This window comes from Pistacia vera, unplaced genomic scaffold (assembly GCF_008641045.1).
Source record: "Pistacia vera cultivar Batoury unplaced genomic scaffold, PisVer_v2 Contig116, whole genome shotgun sequence".
Lineage (NCBI taxonomy): Eukaryota > Viridiplantae > Streptophyta > Magnoliopsida > Sapindales > Anacardiaceae > Pistacia > Pistacia vera.
In genome coordinates this window covers 41959-65176 of record NW_022195204.1, presented here as the reverse complement: position 1 = coordinate 65176, position 23218 = coordinate 41959, and the positions used below count along the sequence as shown (strand labels likewise).

General features: G+C 32.8%; 1 pseudogene; it reads right to left on the bottom strand.

The window, feature by feature from the left end:
- Nucleotides 1-3878: 3878 nt before the first annotated feature.
- On the bottom strand, nt 3879-13470 carry LOC116105045 (annotated as a pseudogene).
- Between the last annotated feature and the right edge of the window lie 9748 nt (nt 13471-23218).

The following is a 23218-nucleotide window of genomic DNA, read 5'->3' as shown; positions in this document are numbered from 1 at the left end:
TATATGTAGAGACTCACCATTGCCAACTTGTAGTTGCTCAACTCCATCATAATTTCTGCTGACGGTTAATTGATTAAGATCAGCAGTTACATGGTCAGGGGCTCCAGAGTCCATGTACCAGGCTGGGTCAACGGATCATTGAAATTGGGTGTGATTTGTGCACTACAGGATTGACTAGTGGATGGGACATGGTTGACACAAGTAAGCTTGGTTTGGTGTATGAGGTAGATTTTGAGTCTGTTGGCTGGGAACATGAAACCCTTGCTGAGAATGAGTGGCAGAAGGCCTATGTTGTGAGTCATTGTAATGCTGTTGAACCTGATAATCAGTAGTGGTGGCTGGTTGAGTCTGTGATCCATAAGAGATATACCAGAGGTTGCTGTTGAATGAAATGGGACTGCTGTGAAGGTGGACGACTGTTGTATCCAGAATTGACAAGTTGGACATGCCAAATTGTGAGAAGATCCAACTGCGGTGGAGTCCCATTATAAGCAGAGTTGTAGCGATGATAGCATTGTATAGCCGTATGACCAACCTTGTTACACACTTGACAGATTGGCCTCCCTCGACCATTAGATCTACCTCTGCCTCTACCTCCAGATTTATATCCTGAAGGTCTGGAAGAATAGGAAGCAATTTGTCCGTACATAGGACCAATATCGGATGAATGGTTCTGACTACCTTGATAAACAGAGCCAGCATGCACAGGTAAAAAACTGAGTTCCTGGCAAGGAAGGTGACACATTAGGTAATCCATCAGACGTTGTAGACACAGTGGTCAAACCAGCAGCTGTTGTACGCATTTTTTTTGGTGGTCAGAGATGGCAGACTTTGTGCATTGTTGAGTGAAGCTATGTTGACTGAGCCTCCATGAAAATCTGCAGTATTAAACTTTTCAAGCCTCATTTCGTATTTCTGAAGTAGAAATTGAGCTTCCTGTAAAGTGATAGAATCAAATTTGGATTCGATTCTGGAAGTTAGTTACAACCACAGCATCAAACTCTGGCCCTAACCCTCCAACACTACTAAGAGCTCTTCATCGATAATACTTGTCCACTGTACAATTTTCACAATGTTTTTCATCTTTTTAACAAATTCACTAACGCTGAGATTTCCTTTTTGTTGACTGAAGCAGGCTCTTTAAATGTAAAGCTCTGGCTTTGGAGTCAATTAAAACTCATTTTCGAGTGTAAACCAAACTTCAGTAGAAAACTGACACTTCGATACAGTGGAGAACATATTTTCAGAAATTGAAGCCAAAAGCCAAGTGACAAGTATTTATCAGTTCTTTTCCAAGCACATAGCTGGATTTATTGTTTCTCTAGCTAGGTTTTCAGCTGATGTTCTATCACTTAGCTCATTTGAACATTTAGGATCTGTAAGAATAAAAGGTGAAGGACATGGAATTGAACCTGTCAGTGTTTCAAGCTCATGCGCTCCTGCTGCGACAGAACTTGAGATCGCCAGAACTTATAATTGTTGGTATAGCTATCTCGTGTCAACTTAGGGCTAACAACTTGCGATTTGACGAAAACGCTGAGTACTTGGAAGAGCTGAGCCATGAAGACTCTTCTCCATGTTTTTGATTTGATTTTCCGAAGAATCGTAGCCATTGGACGTTTGTCGTTGGCTCTGATACCAAGTGAAAAACTGATGGAAAACAGAGACTGAAGAAGTTCTGCAGATCGTGATCAACTGATTCTTTGATTAACAGTTACAGTAGCACATACAGGTGAGTCTTATACAAAGAAGACATTGTGTTAACTGAAACGACCACTTTTAGAGCTGTGAACAAAGCATAAGGAAATTACAATAAGGACCTCCACAGTTTATCCTTTTTCACATTTTGGTTACAAAACGGCCATGACATAATTGGTAGATTATTGACACCAACTTCATGAAAAATTTATCAGGATGATTCATACTTGAATAAAATACAGATCGAAGAGCCAAACTTCCCTAGCTAGTTGAAACAATATTTTGTAATGCTCATTCTAACCCAGGGTAATTACTAAAATAATCCTCAAGGCAGGTTGTGCGGCACTTAATTTGTAAAATACTTATTCTATATATAGCAGTTGTATGGGAACAAGCATGTGCAAGGGATTAATTTTCCTTTTAAAAATATTTTCGGTTGAAACAAAGCCAGAATTCTTAATTCTTCATCTAGGTATTAATTACCATTTGCTTTAGCTAATTAATTAATTATGAATTCCATGATTTCGCACGACTTTAATGACCTATTGTCTTGTCTTCTATTATTCCTTCCATAAAGCCGGCTGCACTATTGTTCACATTATAGTTGTTGAAATGCATGAATCATCTCCTTTCGTCACCTAATTGTCAGTACTTGTATTATATGTACGAAAGCTTTTTGACGGTGCCAATGCTATGCACTTAGTCTTTGGGAATAAATATTATATATATGTAATTTGCAAGTGGAATTAATGTTTTCAATTATTATTAGACTATCGATGCTTACCTAATAATAAGGTTATATAAGTTTTTGAATTCAAATCCTCTCAAGTACTAATAAGAATCATCATTTAGATTTTTTTCTACTAACAGTTTCAAGATCTTAAAAGATTAATTGAATATGAAATTGATGTAACACCTTAATAATAAAAAAATTACAATATGTCTTCAAAGAAATAGAAAAAAATTAGGAGAATATATATATATTATCAGTTCCATTTTAATGTTTGATGTTGAATTTCATATAATTATGTTTTTCATGTGTCTTTACAATGAATATAATGGTCAAAATTATGTATTACACGTCTATGTTGTTTTTGAGAGTATCACCTAGAATTATAATTAGTGGATTCATACTGGACAATGATAACAAAACTTGAAATTTTTACCTCAATAGTGGATATAATGTTTAACTTTTTGGTCTTCCTTTTATACCAAAATAACATGATAACATTTATACCATAATTTGTTTTTCTTTTCTTCTGTTTTAAGATTATAAAGTCAAAAATAAAAAATAAAACAAAATTTCTTTGGTTAAGTAAGCTTTCATTATAAAAGAGAAAATGAACATATAAAAGGCTTATAAAGACAGTTAACCTTCCCTACCTCAAGATAATCTCGACCGAAAAATAAACATCACCTGTCCTATCCAATCAGAAAGCCATTTGCTTAATTATGCGTAGAATAATATAATAATATAAGATAAAGTTTAGTAATAATTAATTAAAATAATAAATTTTATCAAATAAATCGGTCTCCATCAAGCATCAACTTTATGCTGTAGAAAATCACCTCCAAAAAGCAGCCAAATTAAAGGAAGGTACGTAACAAACTGCGTACACTCATAGCTAAGACCTCCACAAGGTGGCAAGTGGCAACCGCGGAATCCCAATTCATTTTTCTATCCTATCCTACTTTTGTCTGATTTGACAGTGCTCATTCTCTGATCCCAAACTTGACAAATCCAATCTCAAACAAGCACCATTAATAATGCGGCATTTGGTCTCTATTATACTTAAGATATTTTTAGTCAAATGATATATCATTTGTTCACAAATAATAAGCCTAAATTAAAAAGATATTTTTATCAAATGATATATCATTTGTTCATCATAATTAATAAGCCTGAAATTAAATAGAGTATTATATGGTGATCCATACAACCTTTTGTATTATTATTACACACTAAACCATCCTTTAATACAGGATTATTCAAAATATGATCTCAGAGCATTTATCGTGAATCATCACAAACTCTTTCTATTATTATTACACACTTAAACTATCCTTTAGTACAAGATTATTCAAAATAGGATCTCTTCAAACCCACACACTAAACATTCATAGTACAGCAATGGAAATGTATTAAATAATATTTTAATTGATCACGTTGCACTTCTGTTCTAATCTCTCCTGAGGACCGACCCTGTAAGAACTTCAATTGCTCCCATTCTCTTCATGGATTGAGCAAACTCGGTGAAAAACTTCTCAGAGTCGGTCAACTCTTCCACGATATTGTTGGAGCCTTTGTTAGTTAAAAGCGCGGCATCAGACTGGAATAGTCCTTTGTTTTGCAGAAGAATCTTGTAGTAATGATTATCGAAATTTAGGCCGCTCCCGGGGTCCATCGGCACAGTAGTTGTGTTGTCCGCAAGGCTTCTGCATTGGGTTCTCAAGAAAGCAGCGTACTGTGGATTTAAAGAAGGATCCGCACCGCCATTTCCAGTGAAATTGTACAGCCTGTTGCTGAAGAAATTGCAATGGCCAACTCCAATTGTGTGCCCACCTGATTATGACCAATTCCTTCAATTAACATGCATGGAAATATACAACTTGCCGATTTAACACGAAAGGTAATAAGCCATTATTAATATATCAATTGCCTTTATTAAGTCAATATCAATGGCCTCCAAGTAAAAGCCACAGAAAATGTTACTCAACAGAAACTTTTTTTTTGGCAAAATCATTCTTACACGCAAGTAAATATTGTGTCCAAGTTTGAAAGAGTACTACACTACTTCTCCAATAAGTTAAACAGTCATAGCTAATCCACCCACTTTTTCTTTCCACGTTTAGTTAATAAAGTTTATATACCATCTTTAATTAATTAATTACCTGATAGGACAACTAGATCATGAACTGTAAGGCCTTTGCTGGCAAAAGATTGTTTGAGGGCGGTGAAGTTAAAGAAGGGTGAGGGAATGTTGGCAAGAGCCTCAGAAGCAAGTGAAATCCTTCCGTCTCTTCGCCCTGTTAGCACCTTCCATAGTGGCTTCTTAAACTGCAATAATAATGGCATGCATGGTTACTGAGTTTTTCTTTTTTTAATTAGAAACCATTTATTAAAATTATGATTTAGAAGTGTTTTTAGTTTACTTGGAAAGAAACTGAGTCTCTAGCTGCTAAAGCTAAGATATCTGCACAAGAGACTACTCCAGGGCAAGTCTTCTCCAACTGGGTCTTCGCTTCTTCAATAACATCAAATCCTCCCAGAGATTGGTTCGGAATCGCATCCTTCTCGGCTGAGTTGTTTGGTGTTGAGTCTATCAATACTGAGCCATCGCAACCCTGAGAGACATACCATTTCACACTTGTTTAACATCGAACACATTGAGCATGCATATTATTATAAAAAGATAAACAAAAATCATGCATTACCCGAACAAAACAATCATGAAAATGCATTCTAAGAAACTTTGCAGGCAAAGTTGAATTGCTCGCAACACTTTTCCATATGATGTGTTTCACAATTTCCTCAGCCTGTGGGCAACTCTCCTTGTAAAATTTTTTCCTCAACTCCCCTCCATGACAAACTCCTAACACTGTCACTACGGTGATCAAGAACAAAACTAAGCCACCCTTCATCTCTCTATCTCTGTGTGTTTTGCGTGCTAAACTGCTATCACAATGCACCCTTATATACAAGGTAAAGGCTTAGATTTTCTCCATTAAACAAAATTTGTAGGCCAGCTTGCTTGGGAACAGGTAAAGAAAAACTTTTAAAAGATGTTAACAAGTCGCTCAGAGAGAAGTTTCATTTGACTTGGTACTTGGTACACTAATATTAATTTTATTTTATTTCCTGGCGTTAGTTTATTGACCTCAGCTAATTTAACGAAACAATTAGGCATGATTAGGAGCAGTGTTATCTGGTTCACACTGTTTAATTTGTTTGAAGTTGTCTCATCCGATCTATTTGACTTCAAACTAGCTAAAATTTACTTATCTTTGAAGGAATTCGTCTTGGATTCAATGCTAAGTTGGACATTTTATTTATTATATTTTTATATATAATTTTAAATCAATGGTTTCATGGGGACAGGCATGCACAATATGAACCAGTTTTTGACATATGTATGCAAACCAAATTCGATTTTATTTAAACAAACTATTAGTTAGAGTTTCAAATCATCTCTAAATTTTATTCAAATTACTTATATCACATTTTTTTTTTTTTTATTTAGAAAAGGTAAATTTAATAAAAGAAAGAAAAACTATACATAAATTAGGGGTATACCTCCAAAAGAGGTCCAAAAAAGACCAAAACAGATGTCTAACTTTCTAGACAAAAGGATTTGAACAAACATCCAAAAGGGAGCATGCGCCGCGGCAGGTTCCAAACTGAGGAAGGAGATGAGCATAAGCATCCTAACGGACTCGTCGGCTCAAACTAAACAGAAAAGAGAAAATGGGCACCCGCGCTGAAGAAGATACACACACATTGTGATGCAATACAAAACAAAAAGGGAAGGCAGAAGTTTTGTTTAATTTCATTGGAGAGATCTAATTAATTACACAAATTATCTTATTTTATTTTCTTCTCATCATGTGAATACACTAATGTGTCAATATTAAATAAGATTTGGCTGGTTGGTGTTTGCCGCTGGAACCAATCGATCCTACCAAATGTTGAAATGTCACAGAAGTCAGAGCCTAAAAAAGGAAAATGAATTCATGGCATATGATTAGTTTTTCATGAATAATATTTGATATATAGCTAGATTAGTTGGACCCACCAGGCTTCTAAATTTCCTTGATGGTGCTGTATAATCTATTGTATGTAGGGATAATTTATTATATTTAACCTAAGCTTTCATATACAGCTTGTAAGCTCGAGAGATTGACTGTATGCCGGCTGGTTAATGAAGATTGAAGCCTGATAATTAGACATCCTACCAGACATATCCTGTGGTACGATGTCTTTGTCTTTGTGTTCCTTTGCTTGCTTCTCTCCTCTTGTCTCCTATCCTTCGCGTACTTAAGATAGACAAAAAAGATGAGATTAGGTTCTCAATCTATTAAGCTTGCGTTTTTATTCTTATCTTAAGTCCCGTCTTGAGGTAGGATGGTCGGAAAAAAAAGGATTGAAGATTGATTAAGTCCATTTCTTGTATGCCAAGTGCCAACATTAATTTTGTTGCGAGACTTTTTTGGATGAAATCTCTATATGAATTTTGTCGCGAGACTTTTTTGGATGAAATTTCTATATGAATTATACTACATTTTTTGTGATTAAATAGGTGAAATTCATTTAAGCGTATTTTCCAATGAGTATTTTCTTTAAATTTCTGGCAACATTCCGCCTTGAAAAAATTATGTTACCGAAATTTTAAGTTTTTAGGATTAATGGTTTCTCGATGATTTTTTTATACATTCATAAGATTATTGTATACTTAGTTTAGGAAATATTTCTTTGATATAGGATCACTACAAATTAGGCATATAATTATCATATTAAGGCATAGGATATTCTGTATTAATGTATAGGATATTCTGTTTATTTTGTTTCCTTATATNATGTATAATAAACAGTTGTAACATTGATATCATTAAGGAAAAATATCTAGATTATATTCGCACTTTTTGATATCCAAATTACCTTGGAGCAAAGTTGGCTAATTATGCACAAAAATTTGCAGGAGTTTAGCACCATTTTGTCCTTTTAAGTTTAATTTAAGCATTTTTTTTTTTTTTTTTTGCAAAATAAAAATTTCATAAAAAAAGAGAAACTATACAGAAAGCAAGGGCATACCCTCATAAGAGGTCTAAAGAAGACCAAAATAGATGTACCGATCTTTTTGGACAAAAGGATGTGGACAAACGCCCAAAAGGGAAAACACAGGCTCCAAACAAATGAGAGAGATAGGCACAAGCGCCCTAACAGAGCTCGTAGGCTCAAATCAAACACAAAAGAGAAAACGAGCACAGACGCCCGGCAAGAGTGCAAAGGCTTAGGACAAATCATGAAATCAAGTAAGGGAATGACATTAACCCATTAAGCAAATCCATTTTTTAGGAAATGACATTAGCCCATTAATTGGTTGGCTCCCATTCATACCTTCGATACTTATGAACGAATAGAAAGATATGAAAACCAAAATAACAGTAAACAAACAAACACAAACAATAAAGAGAAAGAAGAAATACGCATGATTTTATCCTAGTTCATCCAATTAACATGCTACTTTTAGTTGAGTCAATATTATTGTAATACTGCCTCACTGCTTTCGTTTACAATAAATGTAATTTACATTATTGTTTGTTATCATTTATTACAAGAGAAAAATATGTTTATATACTAGGTTTAAAAGATTAAAACATAGTATTCTAAGGATTTCGATTCCTAAACCCTAAGCCCAAACCCAATAAAGAATTAATAACTTAAAGGAATTCTTTAGTAGCTATTCATGGAAAGGCCCAAACTGCCTATGGCTTTTCATGGACCCCTGAATGTGTCTGCTTGGCCCATTAATGCTGAAGTAGTCAACAACTCCAACAACTTATTTCACAAATCATGAAATCAAAGCGTTATTTATGAATAGAAAAATTAATCAATAAGCTTAATTTTTTGAGCATATAATAATACAATAATGTTAGCCTTACTCCCTCTTCTTACTCCCTTCTCTTACTCCCTTATGTGACAGCTAACGTGGCAGTGGCCACCTTAACTGCCACGTATGTTCCCCAAAAATTTTAAAAATTAAATTTATGCTTCCCTAAATTTGCAATTACTAATTGTTTAAAAAATTAAATTTTATCCCAATGTTCTTAAAAATAAAATTTCTCTTTCCCTAAATTTGCAATTCCCAAATTTTTAAAAAATAAAATTTATGCTTCCAGGGTCCATCTCAACCGTTGTAAATGGTGAATTTAAACAAGGCAATGAAGCTTGATTTCATGATGATCGATCTCTAGCTAGCTGGTAACAACTCAAAATTATGATATAGTGTAACACTCAGGTGTTGTTTTGTTTAGAATTTGAATGAAATTCAAGCCAGTGGAGACCACATTATATAGCCATTCCAAAACCAACAATCCACCAGGAATCTTGTAGAGAAACTTACTAAAAAATTCTCTTTCAAAAGCCAGTTCTCTACATGTTTCATTAATGTTGAAGAAGAAGAACTAAATTAAAAGTTTAACTCAGCCAATTATTGAAGTAATTCTGATGTCGAAACAATAAGATGACTGAACAATCAAGGAACAATTGATACGATAAACCACCACCGAATTGTATCAAGTTCGGATACTGGATTGAATAAGCAACCACAAAAGGTTCTTAACTTTCATTAATAAAAATAATCATCTAAAAAAAACTGTCTATTACCGCTATAACAACCTTTTTATAGTTTGCCTTAATAAAAAACCCTAGAAAAAGAACATTAAACAATTATCACAAAAGTCCCAAAACATTCCAAAAGGTTTAAATAAACCCAAAAACCTCTAGAAGTTTGCAAATACACCCCTCAAAAACATAAAAAACGCCTAAAAAATGATTCTGAAAGGGTAAAAAATGAAAAACTCGTGACATTGCCACGAGCCTAACTTGTTTGCCCATTTCGGAGTGCCACACCAAAATTCGTCGCATTCTAACATCATCGACACTATTTAACACTGCTCACTGTTCATATACTGTTTATTACTGCATCAAATTCATTGAATATTCATGAATAATTTGCCAAATAATACGAATTTGTTAAGAGGATAATATATGGGTGCGAAAAAAATTATACATTCTTTTTCTTAATTATAAATTGATTGCCTTCATCCTTTCATTATTAATTTTTATCTTCAGATGTCCAGTCAACATAAACATATATATGTTGTGCCTTATACAAAAATTAATGGTACATTCTTTTTCATATTCGTTTTCATTTTTTTTAGATGCGTGATAATTTATAAAGAGTAATACTACACGTACAAATAAATCTTAAAGGATTAATATACAAAGTGATGTGACAAAAAATGAATGGAATAGTAAATATAATAAGTTTGACTTTTAGTATTTACTCTTCCATTCATTTTGTATTCTCAAATGACTTTTACATAATACATCAAAATTAACATTGAAAATCAAGTTTAAAGTGAAAAACTGATGGAAAAACAGAGACTGAAGAAGTTCTGCAGATCGTGAATCAACTGATTCTTTGATTAACAGTTACAGTAGCACATACAGTGTGAGTCTTTATACAAAGAAGACATTGTGTTAACTGAAACGACACAGTTTTAGAGCTGTGAACAAAGCATAAGGAAATTACAATAAGGACCTCCACAGTTTATCCTTTTTCACATTTTGGTTAACAAAACGGCCATGACATAATTGGTAGATTATTGAACCAAACTTCATGAAAAATTTAATCAGGATGATTCATATCTTGAATAAAATACAGATCGAAGAGCCAAACTTCCCTAGCTAGGTGAAACAATATTTTGTAAATGCTCATTCTAACCCAGGGTAATTACTAAAATAATCCTCAAGGCAGGTTGTGCGGCACTTAATTTGTAAAATACTTATTCTATATATAGCAGTTGTATGGGAACAAGCATGTGCAAGGGATTAATTTTCCTTTTAAAAAATATTTTCGGTTGAAACAAAGCCAGAATTCTTAATTCTTCATCTAGGTATTAATTACCATTTGCTTTAGCTAATTAATTAATTATGAATTCCATGATTTCGCACGACTTTAATGACCTATTGTCTTGTCTTCTATTATTTCCTTCCATAAAGCCAGGCTGCACTATTGTTCACATTATAGTTGTTGAAATGCATGAATCATCTCCTTTCGTCACCTAATTGTCAGTACTTGTATTATATGTACGAAAGCTTTTTGACGGTGCCAAATGCTATGCACTTAGTCTTTGGGAATAAAATATTATATATATGTAATTTGCAAGTGGAATAATAATGTTTTCAATTATTATTAGACTATCGATGCTTACCTAATAAAATAAGGTTATATAAGTTTTTGAATTCAAATCCTCTCAAGTACTAATAAGAATCATCATTTAGATTTTTTTTCTACTAACAGTTTCAAGATCTTAAAAGATTAATTGAGATATGTAAATTGATGTAACACCTTAATAATAAAAAAATTAACAATAATGTCTTCAAAGAAAATAAGAAAAAAAATTAGGAGAATATATATATATATTATCAGTTCCATTTTAATGTTTGATGTTGAATTTCATATAATATATAGTTTTCATGTGTCTTTACAATGAATATAATGGTCAAAATTATGTATTACAACGTCTATGTTGTTTTTGAGAGTATCAACCTAGAATTATAATTAGTGGATTCATACTGGACAAATGATAACAAAACTTGAAATTTTTACCTCAATAGTGGATATAATGTTTAACTTTTTGGTCTTCCTTTTATACCAATAATAAACATGATAAACATTTATACCATAATTTGTTTTTCTTTTCTTCTGTTTAATTAAGATTATAAAGTCAAAAAATAAATAAAACAAAAATTTCTTGTTAAGTAAGCTTTCATTATAAAAGAGAAATATAAACATATAAAAGGCTTATAAAAGACGTTACCTTCCCTACCTCAAGATATCTCGACCCGAAAAATAAACATCACCTGTCCTATCCATCAGAAAGCCATTTGCTTAATTATGCAGTAATATAATAATAATATAATTAAGATAAAATTTAATTAAATTAATAAAATAATAAGTTTTATCAAATAAATCGGTCTCATCAAGCATCAACTTTATGCTGTTAGAAAAACACCTCCAAAAAGCAGCCAATTAAAGAGGAAGGTACATAACAAACTGCGTACACTCAATAGATCTAAGACCTCCACAGGTGGCAAGTGGCAAACCGCGGAATCCCAATTCATTTTTCTATCCTACTACTTTATGTCTGATTTGACAGTGCTCATTCTCTGATCCCAAACTTTCAAATCCAATCTCAAACAAGCACCAATTATATGCGGCATTTGGTCTCTAGTATACTTAAAGATATTTTAGTTCAATGAATCATTGCAAAATTATAGCTGAACTTAAAGATATTTTTAGTCAAATGATATATCTTTGTCATCATAAATTAATAAGCCTGAAATTAAATAGCATTATATGGTGATCCACAACAAATCTTTTATTATTATTACACACTAAACATCCTTTATACAGGATTATTCAAAATATGATCTCAGAGCATTATATCGTGAATCATCACAAACTCTTTCTATTATTATTACACACTTAAACTATCCTTTAGTATAGATTATTCAAAATTAGGATCTCTTCAACCACACACTAAACATTCATAGTACAGCAATGGAAATTGTATTTAAATAATATTTTAATTGATCACGTTGCACTTCTTTCTAATCTCTCCTGAAGACCCTGTAAGAACTTCAATTGCTCCATTCTCTTCATGGATTGAGCAAACTCGGTGAAAAACTTCTCAGAGTCGGTCAACTCTTCACGATATTGTTGGAGCCTTTGTTAGTTAAAAGCGCGGCATCAGACTGGAAATAGTCCTTTGTTTTGAGAAGAATCTTGTAGTAATGATTATCGAAATTTAGGCCGCTCCCGGGGTCCATCGGCACAAGTTGTGTTGGTCCCCAAGGCTTCTGCATGGGTTCTCAAGAAAGCAAGCGTACTGTGGATTTAGAGAAGGATCCGACCGCCATTTCAGTGAAATTGTACAGCTGTTGCTGAAGAAATTGCAATGGCCAACTCCAATTGTGTGCCACTCGATTATGACCAATTCCTTCAATTAACATGCATGGAAATATACAACTTGCCGATTTAACCACAAAAGGTAATAAGCCATTATTAATATATCAATTGCCTTTATTAAGTCATATCAATGGCCCCAAGTAAAAGCCACAGAAAATGTTACTCAACAGAAAACTTTTTTTTGGCAAAATCTTCTTCACAGCAAGTAAATATTGTGTCAAAGTTTGAAAAAGTACTACACTACTTCTCCAATAACTTAAACAGTTCATGCTAATCCCCCACTTTTTCTTCACGTTTGTTAATAAAGTTTATATACCATCTTTAATTAATTAATTAACTGATAGGACAACTAGATCATGAACGTAAGGCCTTTGCTGGCAAAAGATTGTTTTGAGGGCGGTGAAGTTAAAGAAGGGTGAGGGAATGTTGGCAAGAGACTCAGAAGCAAGTGAAATCCTTCCGTCTCTTCGCCCTGTTAGCACCTTCCACAGTGGCTTCTTAAACTGCAATAATAATGGCATGCATGGTTACTGAGTTTTTCTTTTTTAATTAGAAACCATTATTAAAATTATGATTTTGAAGTGTTTTTAGTTTACTTGGAAAGAAACACTGAGTCTCTAGTGCTAAAGCTAAGATATCTGCACAAGAGAAACTCCAGGGAAGTCTTCTCCAACTGGGTCTTCACTTCTTCAATCATCAAATCCTCCAAGATTGGTTCGGAATCGCATCCTTCTCGGCTGAGTTTGTTTGGTGTTGAGTCTATCAAAACTGAGCCATCGCAACCCTGAGAGACATCCATTTCACAATGTTTAACATCGAACACTTGAGCAGCATATTATTATAAAAAGATAAAAAAAATCATGCATTACCGAACAAAAACAATCATGAAAATGCATTCTAGGAAACTTTGCAGGCAAAGTTGAATTGCTCGCAACACTTTTCCATATGATGTGTTTCACAATTCCTCAGCCTGTGGGCAACTCTCCTTGTAAAATTTTTCCTCAACTCCCTCCATGACAAACTCCTAACACTGTCACACGGTGATCAAGAACAAAACTAGCCACCCTTCATCTCTCTATCTCTGTGTGTTTTGCGTGCTAACTGCTAACACAAGCACCCTTATATACAAGGTAAAGGCTTAGATTTTCTCCATTAAACAAAATTTGTAGGCCAGCTTGCTGGGGAACAGGTAAAGAAAACTTTTAAAAGATGTTAACAATCGCTCAGAGAGAAGTTTCATTTGACTTGGTACTTGGTACACTAATATTAATTTTATTTATTTCCTGGCGTGTTTATTGACCTCAGCTAATTTAACGAAACAATTAGGCATGATTAGCGAACAGTGTTATCTGGTTCACACTGTTTAATTTTTTGAAGTTGTCTCATCCATCTATTTGACTCACTAGCTAAAATTACTTATCTTTGAAGGAAATTGTCTTGGATTCAATGCTAGTTGGACACTTTATTTATTATATTTTATATATATTTTAACAATCATGGTTTCATGGGGACAGGCAGCACAATATGAACCAGTTTTTGACATATGTATGCAAACCAAATTCGATTTTATTTAAAAACAAACTATTAGTAGAGTTCAAATCATCTCTAAATTTTATTCAAATACTTATATACATTTTTTTTTTTATTTAGAAAAGGTAAATTTAATAAAAGAAAAAACTATACATAAATAGGGGTTAACCTCCAAAGAGGTCCAAAAAAGACCAGAAGACATTGTCACTCTTTCTGACAAAAGGATTTGAACAAACATCCAAAAGGAGACATCGCCCGCAGGTCCAAACTGAGGAAGGATGAGCATAGCATCCTAACGGAGCTCGTCGGCTCAAACTAAACAGAAAAGAGAAAATGGGCACCCGCGCTGAAGAAGATACACACATTGTGATGCAATACAAAACAAAAGGGAAGGCAGAAGTTTTGTTTAATTCATTGGAGAGATCTAATTAATTACACAAATTACTTATTTTTTTTCTTCTCATCATGTGAATACACTAATGGTCAATATTAAATAAGATTTGGCTGGTTGGTGTTGCCGCTGGAACCAATCGATCCACCAAATGTGAAATGTCACAGAAGTCAGAGCCTAAAAAAGAAAATGAATTCATGGCATATGATTAGTTTTCATGAATAATATTTGATATATGCTAGATTAGTTGGACCACCAGGCTTCTAAATTTCCTTGATGGTGGCTGTATAATCTATTGTATGTAGGATAATTTATTATATTTAACTAAGCTTATATACAGCTTGTAAGCTCGAGTGATTGACTGTATGCCGGCTGGTAATGAAGATTGAAGCCTGATAATTAGACATCCTACCAGACATATCCTGTGTACATGTCTTGTGCTTGTGTTCCTTTGCTTGCTTTCTCCTCTTGTCTCCTATCCTTCGCGTATTAAGATGACAAAAAAGATGAGATTAGGTTCTCAATCTATTAAGCTGCTGTTTGTTTTTATCTTAAGAGTCTTGAGGTAGGGATGGTCGGAAAAAAAAAGGATTGAAGATTGATAAGTCCATTCTTTTATGCCAAGTGCCAACATTAATTTTGTTGCGAGACTTTTTGGATGAAATCTCTATATGAATTTTGTCGCGAGACTTTTTTGGATGTAAATTCTATATGAATTATACTACTTTTTTGTGTTAAATAGTGAAATTCATTTAAGCGTATTTTCCATAGTATTTTCTTAAATTCTGGCACATTCCGCCTTGAAAAATTATGTACCGAATTTTAAGTTTTTAGATTATTGTTTCTCGATATTTTTTATACTTCATAAGATTATTGTATACTTTTTAGAAATATTTCTTTGATATAGGATCACTAAATTAGGCATATATTATCATATTAAGGCATAGGATTCTGTATTAATGTATGGATATCTGTTTATTTGTTTCCTTAATCAGTGGGATCCAGTATTTCACACCGATGGGGCCAAAAATAAACAAAAAAAATTGGGGGCAAAATCCAAGTTTATAGAGGGTAAAATGTCAAGTCTTAAGGGGGTAAATGCAACTAAACATAATATTTATACAATCTAATTTTTCAAAGTTAGTTTGGGGGGCCGTGGTCCCATCGTCATTAAGTAAATCTCGTCCGCTGCATTATAGCAGGATTCTTATATATTTTATACTTAGTCATAAGATTCTTGTTATTATTTCGAATCATTACTTTACCTTATAACTAGAATTAAGTCGATATATTGTACACATTTTCATTTCTCATTCACACAATACAATTACATAGTTCTACAATTTTTCTATTACTTTTCTTAGCAAATTTGTATATATTATATATCATGATAAGTCAAATTTAAATTACGAATGTAAGATTTGAATATTCAAAGGGCTGGGTAAATAAAAAACACGCGAAATTGCTTCGGCAACTTCACAATATTTATTCTTCATAATTGCTTAAAATTAATTATCAGGCTAAACGCCTCAAGTAATATTGTATGCAATTGAACTTTCGATTATTAGGGACGGATACTGACATTTTTTTTATTATTGATTATAACACAGAGTAAAGACTTTTTCCCACCAAGGTTTGCCTTAAGACACTTTTCCATCCAAAAAGTTTCAAAATACCTCTTTCATCCAATGTTTTATATATGTTATATTCAAATATTCACTTTCTCAACCAGTGTTTGGCGAGTTACCAAGACCTAGATAAGAGAGTTTTTGTAGAGTGGAGACATGGTCGATTGGTGATGACTGATTGAATATTTGTACGAAATTTAGAAATCAGCTAAGAAAAGAAATCCTGTTTTGCGATGACGACAATCAGTAAGAATCAGGTGCGTGCTAAAGTGAGAGGAGTTTTGTAGAGAGGAGACTGAAGTATTAAATGTGATGATGGAGAGAATTTTCACCACCAAATCAGCTTTGGACAATAATGAATATTAATTTGGGTAAAAAATAGGTATTTTAAAACTTTTTGGAAGGCAAAAGAATTGGGTGAGAAAAAGCGTTTACCTCATAAAGGCATCCCTGTTTACGTCTACGCCAAGTATATGATTTCATTTCACCCACATGACATTTTACCGTGTCTATATAACTGTAGCTCTCATCAATTAATTTAATTAGTATTGCGAACCTTCAATATCAACATCATCAGTTAAAAGATATATTTGTGTAAAGTACATAAATCCAATCATAGAGTAATATTTATCTAATTAATTTTATAAACTTAAAAAATATATTAATTGAATACGTCTCAGTCAAAGCTTATTAATTTTTGGTTGTAAATTGAACGCAAGCATAGGCTAGAAGGTTCTACCTTTCTATTTTTTAATTGCAATGTGCAAGTAGTATTTAGAATTTTTGATGAAATCAAACACGGGGTTGTTCGACCAATCCCATCAATCCTCTAATTAATTATAAAACTTTATATTATGATACTAGGTATATATCGCCAATACAAGGTACCGCGTTACTTCACAAATTTGTTTATACTGTGAAAGACAAATATTTCAAAGTCAATGAAATTATGAAATACATCTCATGTTGATCCATTCCTCGACGACCGTTATGTTTTTTTAAATTAGTTATAATTTACACATGATTTGTTATTAATGTCATACCGAATCTACAGTAGTCTTTCCTCGACTTACGCAATTGATTGATTCTACTTAACAACTTATACATCACAAGTTAATTAATTATAACACAAACATGTCATTAACAATCGATTCATAATTAATATACAACCATTAATCTCTTCGTCAATTCGATCAATTTGACGTTTCCCATCTAGTAAAATATTGAGTTGCTCTTCAACACACAAATGGGCCAATTTTTTTTTTTTTTTAAATAATCGAGATGTCTGGATCAGTTACACGCACTTCAACTAATCCTCCAAGGCCTTGGAACTACTAGCTGGGTAAGAATTTCAATAACTACTTTTATTGGCAATAAAAAAAGAATTCGAACTTAATATCTCTTAAATAATACATCCAAGAGTCCCTATTAAACCACTCGACCACCCAAAAGTAGTTATTGGGCCAAAAAATTTCTTACCTCCAACAAAATTAAGTTAATTATTACAGAGATCTCTTTTCCACATGATTAAGCTTAGTAAATTTACTCTAGGTTGTTGATTGATGTGATTTGGTATTGGCAGTAATTTTAGTTCAAGGAGAATTTTTGTGATACATAATAAATTTTTTTAACTTATGTCTTGACTTATACTATTAAGTTAAAGATGTATTATAAAATAATATTGTTGATACGAAAAATTGTACCAACCATATAGATCTGATTGATTATGGTGGAATCGGAACGGATGTATGCGTGATTTAATAAAAATTAGCAATTGAACAATTAAAGAGCAAATATAAGTAATGACAAGAGAATTTTTAGAGTGGTTTGACAAGTTTAAGACTTAAGCCTACGTCCACTATTTCTCTTATTTGCTTAAAGAGCTTACAAGAAATAATAATATGCTTAGGACAATTTGTTAACCCCTCTTCCATCACTGGAAGGGGTTTATATACAAGTTTCTTACAAAGAAAATAGCGAAATTAAAAGAATTACAATCAAAATTAGAATGCAACTCTAATATTGTCACGATTAGGTGCTAAGATCGTGTTATCATTGTTGTTGATCTGATCTCTTCCGAAATATCAAGGATCTAAGCTTATCTATGATCTGTTCAAACAACTATCAGGATTGGTCGTGACTAGCTTATACTGGGTCAAGCTATATCTCGACGAATTTATATTGGGTCAGACAAGTATTAAACTGAACTAATTATAGGTCAAACTATAACCTCGTGAGGTTCTGACTTCTTCGAACTTAATGGAAAAATCACACATAACAAATACAATTATCTTTTTTTTTTTTTTTTTAAGAGAAATATCTTTAATTTTTTTTAATGAAACTTTTTGTCAATGTAGATACATGATAAGATTCTATGTTATCTAAATGTTGAAGAACATCCTCGTCACTTGACATATATATATATATATATATCACCTACATAATATTAATGAAAAATATAGGAAGAATATTATAAATTAAAAAATGCCAAGGGATAATTAATTTTATGAATATAAACACAAATGTCAAAGTCAATGCTTTAATTTAATATATTCCTTAACTGTACTCTTTGAATATCCGAATAAAATTCTGAGCAGAAGATTGAAATATTTGTCTCCAATCTCCATTGATAGAGAAACCCTAATTACTAGCTTCATAGTTTATTGAGTTCAGGCCCACTCATATATCGAAGAAATGTAAGATAATTAATATATTAAAAAAATTGATATATAGTTGAATAGTTTTCTTATTCAATTTATCTGTAATATATAAATATTTCTTAAAAAGATTCCCATAAATGAAAAATTAATTCAAAATCAGAAGATATGTGAATGACCTAACTTCCAATTGGAACATATGATAAGTCCCAAAAATGAATAGAAATTTTTTATATGACTTCTCAATAATTTATCGCCAGTCAAATTAATATAAATGGAGAAACAGTTGTTACATAGAAGAAACGAAATTCTTTACATTATCAATTCAGAAAGAAACAATAAATAATCATATTCCACAAACAAACTTAAAATCAGGCAAAATGAAATATTTATATATATATAATCTCCACCACCACCAGTACATTCCCCCCCACCTCCATACTATTACAAATCCCCCCAACACCAGTACATTTCCTACCACCTACATACTATTACAAATTTCCAACACCACCGGTACATTCTCCTCCACCTCCCTTCTACTGAAAATTCTAACTGTCACCGGTACATTCCCCACAACAATTACAACTTAATTTATCAAAATCATCAACTATAAATTGAAGCCCCAAATCTTATAACTTAGACTTTTCAAGCAATTTCTATTAACCCAATAAAATTCAACTCATAAACCCATGAAAACTCATCAAATTCAACTCTAAATATCAAACAATTAACCAATTTATCAAAATTAAACCAAATCCCCAAATCTGTACAACTTAAGGTTTCATCAATTCATTAAACCCATTCAAAATTAACTCAATAAAGAACCAAAATTTATCAAACCCAACTTAAAACAACAACTAATTAACCTATAACTCAACATAAATAAGATTAAATCAAAACTTACATCAAAATCTAGGAATTTAATCTTCCAAATTCAAACTCATTTATTAAACTCAACAAAAACTCATACCTCATGATATTTCATCAATTAAGAAAGCTAAAAGAAAAGATTTTTAAGAAAAAAAAAAAAAAAAAAAAATCATCTTACCTTGTAATCCAAAGGGATGACCTTTCTTGAATATTCAACCAACGGAAAAAGATAATATGAGAGAAAAAAGAGGAAATGAAGAAGAGAGAATTTAAAAAAGTGTTAATTAATAATTCATTTTTGTGGGATCAACATGAATTTAAGTGGGGTCAAAATTGTAAATTTCATAACATATAAAGACTTATTTTATTTTTAATTGAACCCACATGTTTGTATGATGTTTGTACGTGACTACGTGCCTATAGAATAACATAAATGAAATAAGGGGTGTGTGTGTGTGTGTAAAGAAATTTTATGGATACCCTACAGCCATACATGTCTCCCAAAAAAGTCTATCCTCCATCTCATCCTTCATCTGTCTACTTAAATAGAAACTAGCCCAGCTTGATTCTTCTTCTTCTTGCTCCTTTGACAGATATCCCAAACTATCGGACAACCACATTTTGCAGCTATTGCAACTGACCTCACCCTTGTCACAGTAAAATCTACGGTCAAATCGAGAGGGACAGATCCTATATGAAGTGAGCCACTAACAACCTGTTGTACCTGCACAAAGAGCAAAAGAGAACGTGAAGGCTAGATAGACATCGGTGTGGTGCCTATCATAGACACTCCAACGCTTAAGTCAATGAGGCTGAGGCTATTTTAGTAAGGGCTAAGGACGAGAAGGAGTACTGGAATAATGCGGCGGTTCTTCGGAGCAAAAACTTTGAGAGCTTAGGTGCTGCAGGTGATTTTCTGAATGAATAATGAGGGGGTTTGCTCCACTATATAGTGAACCCAAGAGATTCGAATCCTAGTAGGACTTTGAATCCTACTAGGTAAAGGAGTTGCAAATAGGAAGAAGATAAGACCCCTTTCCTTTATCAGGTTAAGCTTAAACATTATGAGATCCGAGATCTTAACAGAAGTGGAAACACAATATGATTATGTTTCCTATTTATGGACTGTTGTGGGCTTGACCTATCTTAGCTTAACTTGCAGGATAACCCAACTCATAGAAAAGGCAATTCCCAAGATGGATTTAAGCATAGGCCTAACCGGAATTGGGCTAAAACCTTGGGCCATAGTCTGTTTATTTTATTATTGGGCCTCGTCAAGCCCAATACGATTTTTTGCCCATACAACCCTCATCAACTTCACTAAACTCACTGTCATCTTCACCAAAATCATAATCAAAAGCCTCATCAACGCTGCCTTGCATTTCACTTATGTCGCAACTACAAGACTCGGTGTCATCTTTATCAACAATTATGACCATGTTATGAAACATTTGACGGTTTAGAAAATTATTTGTAGTTTCCTCTTATGAGAAGGAACAACTACCTTCTCGATATCCATTCAACTTATTCTACTAACTCAAACAAAGAAACAAAAAAATATAGTGGTCACTATTTGATTAGAATTAATTGTTATAGGTGATGAGTTCTAATCTTTTAATTTGGTGGTAATTAATATATAGTTGCAAGCTTGGTGAAAGTTAATCAATGTGATGATGTCTAAAGGCAATAATGCATATAAGTTGCTACTGAAGATAACCCTTTTTGGTAGAAGAAGACATGCCACGACAAAGTACTATATGTATGCAGTGGCAGAAATGCAAAAACAAAAGACCAAAAGAATCTAGAATGCTTAATGCCGTGGCACACAAAAATGGATGTCGCGGCATGACTTGTAAACTGAAGTTTTTTAGTTCTTTTCAAATTTTGTTATCTTCAGTTTTAGATTGAATCAATTTATAGTTATTTATAGTTATATGTTTAAACTACTCTTAATTGTTATGTAATCTAATCCTTTTACAAATATATAAAAAGGGAATTAGAGTTGTATGAATTGTGGAGAACCTGTCAATGTTTCATTGAATAAAAAATGTTCTTTCTTCACCACACAAGTGTTCATCTTTCATGGTCTAAGATTTTATTTTTGTCCCTCTCATTTCCAACAATTTCTAGTAAAAAGGTATGGTAGGATGTTCATCTTGCTTGAAACTTCATTTTATTGGTGGGTTTCATGTCATTACAATAATTAACAGACTTAATGAAGTTGTGTTTGACCTGATTATAAGATGCAATTGTTGAATAATCTTTGATCCTAGATGCGGAATTGACAAACTAAAGGAATCAAAATAACTAAAGATAATACAAGAAACTTACCTTTAGGCATTGATGCTCTCAAGCACACACTCACTATTTTCTCCCGCGTTTTGGCTCTTCTAAGCTCTTAGAACACTCAATGTGATAATGTATTTTTGTTTGAGTTGAGTCAGTGAGCCTAGGAACCAAAATCTCAATTTATAGCCAAAGTTCCCATCAAGCTTTAATGGCCAAAGTTAATGGCTACCATAACTCCGGTTATAATAGTTACAAAAACTGAAAAGAAATGTTTGAAACTAAAGCAAAATGTGGATCATTAATACAATAAACCGATTTAGTACAAAATTAGTTTTTTCACTTTTACATTGTATGTAACGTAAATGTTACATTTCTCCCACTTGGTCCACAATCCACACATTTAAACCATTATTTTCTTAAGAAACAAATACATGAATCACGGCGACAAGTCCTCTAAAAATGAGTATTATCTTCCATGTATTACAATACATTTAATTTCTCAAGTTCACTATATATATGGAAACTTTACTTAATGAATAAACCTTATGTTTATACTTGGTTCTACAATTGAATTTTATCAAATAAAATTAAAATGCACATGAATATGAGAAAAAATCACAATAAATTAGAGTTTCACCCAAACATTGTATATACAACTACATAGTGGAATCAAGTCCCATTTTCTCTACATGATCCTTGAATTTCAATGGTGGCATGCCCTTAGTCAAAGGATCAACGATCATCAATTAAGTACTTATGTGCTTAATGACCACTTTCTTTTCTTTAACATGTTCTCTTATGGCTAAGCACTTAATGTCAATGTGTTTACTTCGACTTTCACTTTTCTTGTTCTTAGCCATAAAGACAATAGTTGAATTTTCGTAGTACATTCTCAATGGTCTAGAAATGGAATCCATAACTTTAAGCCTAGATATGAAACTCTTTAACCATACACCATGTGAAGTAGCCTCAAAACAGGAAATGAACTCAGCTTCCATGGTGGAAGTAACAATCAAGGACTTGACACTTCTCCAAGATACAACTCCACTAGCCATTATTAAAACATATCCTGATGTTGATTTGCATGAATCAACACAGTCAGCAAAGTCTGAATCTGAATAGCCGATTACTTCTATATATTTCGTCCATCTATATATAAGCATGTAGTTTTTGTTCCTTGAATGTACCTCATCACTTTCTTTGTAGCTCTCCAGTGGTCCATACTTGGATTACTCTAATACCATCCCAACATTCCAACAACAAATGCAATGTCATGCCTTGTACAGACCTGAGCATACATCAGGCTTTGGACAGCAAAATCATATGAAATGTTCTTTATTTGTTCCCTTTCAAAATCATTCTCGGGGCATTGGTTCAAAAGGAACTCATCACCCTTAC